The 3,956-nt window shown below is 46.7% G+C and overlaps 1 pseudogene; it reads right to left on the reverse strand.

Moving 5' to 3' along the window:
* Positions 1-2,728: 2,728 nt before the first annotated feature.
* LOC127684197 (D-3-phosphoglycerate dehydrogenase-like) lies at positions 2,729-3,645 on the reverse strand (annotated as a pseudogene).
* Positions 3,646-3,956: the final 311 nt, after the last annotated feature.

Here is a 3,956-nt window from a genome sequence, read left to right on the forward strand (position 1 = left end):
ATGGTCAAGCAGCCTCTCCTCCTTTTACTTGAGTACCACAAAACTGCAGATCTCTCTTTCCATGACTTCTACCAAAGGAGGCATATCCTGTAACCTTGACTATTCCGCCCTGACACCAACAGCTTGTTTACAGATCCCCTTTCTCACCAGTGTATTGTATTAAACTTTCTAGAATGTGTTGGTTTCACCCCCTCCCCGCCCCTTTGGAGCTATGTCAAAAATGTTGGGTTTTGTTTTTCCTCCTCAAAACTTCCATAGGGAAGAAGGAACACAGAAAGGTTATGCGGATAATGAGAAGAGCGGGACTAGGTGGGCTGTCGCCGTGTCAGAGGATTGGGAAGAAGCAATGTTTCCTTGTCCCCATCATTGCCCTTGCGGAGAAATCATTTCAGGACATCCAGAACAAGGTGAGTGATGCTGGGGGAGGGGTGTCATGTGGCTTAGCAGCAACCACAGTAGAAACACTGTATCACACAGTCCCACCTATAATCGAAAGAACTTCTAAATAACCAGGGATGTATTTTCAGAGGATGTGGAGACATGGCTCAGCAGTTGAGAGCCTTTAATCCCAGCACTTGGGAGGCAGAGGCAGGCAGATTTCTGAGTTTGAGGCTAGCCTGACCTACAGAGTTGAGTTCCAAGACAGCTAGGGCTACACAGAGAAACCCTGTCTCGAGAAACCCTGTCTTGAAAAACCAAAACCAAACCAAAACAAAACAAAACAAATAAAAAAACAAACAAACCAAAAGCAATTCAAAACAAAATAAAACAAACAAACAAACAAACAAACAAAAAAAACCAGTACATGATGCTCTGACGCTCTTGAAGAGGACCAGGTTAGGTTCCAAGCACCTACCTGGTAACTCGGCCATCCACAACCCCACAACCTCAGTTCTAGGAGATCAGATGCCCTCTTCTGACCTCTGAGGGCACCTGGCATGTATGTTGACACACATACATGCAAGTAAAGCACTTTTTAAAAAAAAAGATTTATTTATTATTATATCTAAGGACACTGTTGCTGCCTTCAGACACACCAGAAGAGGGTATCAGATCTCATCACGGATGGTTGTGAGCCACCATGTGGTTGCTGGGATTTGAACTCAAGACCTTCGGAAGAGCAGTCAGTGCTCTTAACCGCTGAACCATCTCTCCAGCCCAGGTAAAGCACTTATACACAGAAAGTTAAACAAAATGTTTTAAAATATTTTCTGAGTTGCTAGGGTTCTTGGAACCTAAGGCCTCAAACTTGCTGGACAGGCAAGGACATTGTTTTCGACCAGGACCGTGTGTAGGAGATTGATCTTGGCTTCTCCAACCTATGAGACCTACAGTCTGTGAGCCAAAGCTTGATGCCAGAGAGAAGAATGTTGCAAACAGAAAACTGCCCCTTGGAGGAGCCTGGAGAAGCAAGATAGTCAGTAACTTGGTTGGTGCTTGGCCCAGTGAGGGTAGGACTCCTCAGGGTGTAAATTAGATCTGACTACTAATTTACTTCTGTGTGTTTGTTCCTTTGTTTTTGAGGCGGGGTCCACGTATTCCAGGTTAGCCTGGAATTCACTGTGTAACTGACAATGACCCTGGACTTCTGCTCTTTTGGCCTTTACCTCCAAGAGTTGGGATTGCAGATGTGTATCGCCACAGCTGGTTTAGCTACACCCATTCTTGTCATCCTGTCTTGTGTTCCTTTATTGTGTATTCTGATAACACAGGATTTCATTTCTAGCTTCACTTTTTTGAGACCTGAATATATTTAACTTAATTTTGCTATGTAAGGACTGGGTGAATGCTTTTTTTTTAATTAAATATATTCTTCATTTACATTTCAAATGTTATACCCTTTCCCGTTTTCCCCACTCCCAGAAAACCCTCAACCCATCCTCCCACCCCCTGACTCCAAGAAGATGCCCCTTTGCCCAACCCATTCCCACATACCCCGCTTCAATTTCCCCATGCTGGGGCAACTATCGAGCCTTCATAGGACCAAGGACCTCTCCTCCCACTGATGCCCGACAAGGCATTCCTCTGCCACAATTGTGGCTGAAACCATGTGTACCCCTCGGTTGATGGCTTAGTCCCTGGGAGCCCTGGAGGGTCTGGGTGACTGACATCATTGTTCTTCCCATGGGGCTGCCCTTTTGATATTTTGCTCATTTTCTGTTCTAAATACAAAGTCTTTATAGCAGACGTCTTCTCTCCCCCACCCCTCTCTTTGAGATGGGGGTCTCATTATATAGCTGCAAGTGACCTAGAACTCACTATGTACACCATCTGGCCATGAACTCATTGTGACTTCTGGAGTTAAATGTGTGTGTTTCTCTCTCTCTCTCTCTCTCTCTCTCTCTCTCTCTCTCTCTCTCTCTTCTTTCTTTCATCCCTCCCTCTGCTCCTTCCTTTGATCATTTGTTCATTTCTTCCTTTCTCTCTTTCTTTCTTCTTCTTCTTCTTCTTCTTCTTCTTCTTCTTCTTCTTCTTCTTCTTCTTCTTCTTCTTCTTCTTCTTCTTCTTCTTCTTGAGTTAGATTCTTTACTAGATATTAGTTCAAGCAGATGCCCTGGTTGAACTCCTCCTCCTCCTCCTCCTTCTTCTTCTTGAGTTAGATTCTTTACTAGATATTAGTTCAAGCAGATGCCCTGGTTCTGCGATTCCCTCTCTCTATAGGGCACAGTGAGCGGGTTTCTTCAGAAGAGCCTGAGACCTGAGACGCTGAGACCGCTGAGCCCCAGGGTCAGAAGCAGAACTGGAAAACTTCAGATACATGCTGCTTCCATACTCCCAGGCTGGGCAGCAGGGAGGAGAGGCCCATGATGGTTCACATGATAGTCCAGGTCTCTCCATCAGATACCGTGGAAGTTTCGTAGGACAGCAGCTGGTTTCATAGTACACCGGCCTCTGCCAGGAGGCCGATCATAGTGGGCAGCATTACAGGGTTGGAGGGTTGAGTCTGGAACATGAGCAGGGGCTGGCCCTTGCATAGTAGCACCTCAGGCCTGAAGATAGTCCCGTTGAGCACCTGCAACATTGGTGTGGTGCCCTGGACCATGCCCACAGGTTGGTAGGGAGCACCAGCCAGGGCCACAGTCAGGAGACATTCCCTGCTCCCCTGGGACCCCAGGACTGTGGGAGGTGTTGACACTGAGGCCAGCCTCTTTCATCAGTAGCTTAGCGTTCACCAGGTTCACGTCTGCCTGCTTGGATGCTTCTCTCAGGAGACCGACAATGACTGCAGGGCTCAGGCATGTCCCAGCATTCTTCAGAGATGTTCCTTGTGTAACCACCTGGATGGTTCCTTTAGGGCAGCCAGCCCAGACGTGCATCAGCGTGCCCAATGCTTCTGCCAGACCAATCCAAGGCTTGGTGTGTGGAGAGAAGGCACTGGTAAAGAGTGTTTACAGCCCCTGTTAGAGATTTCCCCTTCACCATGTCAACAACCTGTACTGCGATTTCCTCTCCAAAGCAGCTCTAGGCCTCCTTGGTGCTGGCGCCCAGGTGGGGACAGCTGATGAGGTTCTTGCAGTCCACTAAGGCCCAGTCCCATGGTGGCTCTCCTGTAAACACATCCAGTGTAGTCCCAGCACACTGACCAAACTGCAGGGCATGGAGCAGGGCACCTTCGTCCACAATGCTTCCTAGAGCACAGTTCATAAGGATCTTTGGTGCTGAAGGATGCCGAGTAACCACAAAAGAAAATCAGGTAGTTACATATGTGCCCTTGTGAAATGGTGTCTGTGGTGCCTTGCAAACTAAAGGTACCCTATGATTACTATAGAATAGATTCTTCTGTATATAAATAAAAAGCTGTGAGAATGGTTGATTGCATTCTCATGCCTATATGAGCATAATGCATATAAGTGGTCTTGGTTTGCAATAACATGCTCAAGAAAAAAAAATGGAAAGAGATGCCTTTCTTTGAAATACCCGCTCATCCAGAAAGCAATTTAACAAGCCAGCATGCA

Source organism: Apodemus sylvaticus, chromosome 5, assembly GCF_947179515.1.
Source record: "Apodemus sylvaticus chromosome 5, mApoSyl1.1, whole genome shotgun sequence".
Classification (NCBI taxonomy): Eukaryota; Metazoa; Chordata; class Mammalia; order Rodentia; family Muridae; genus Apodemus; species Apodemus sylvaticus.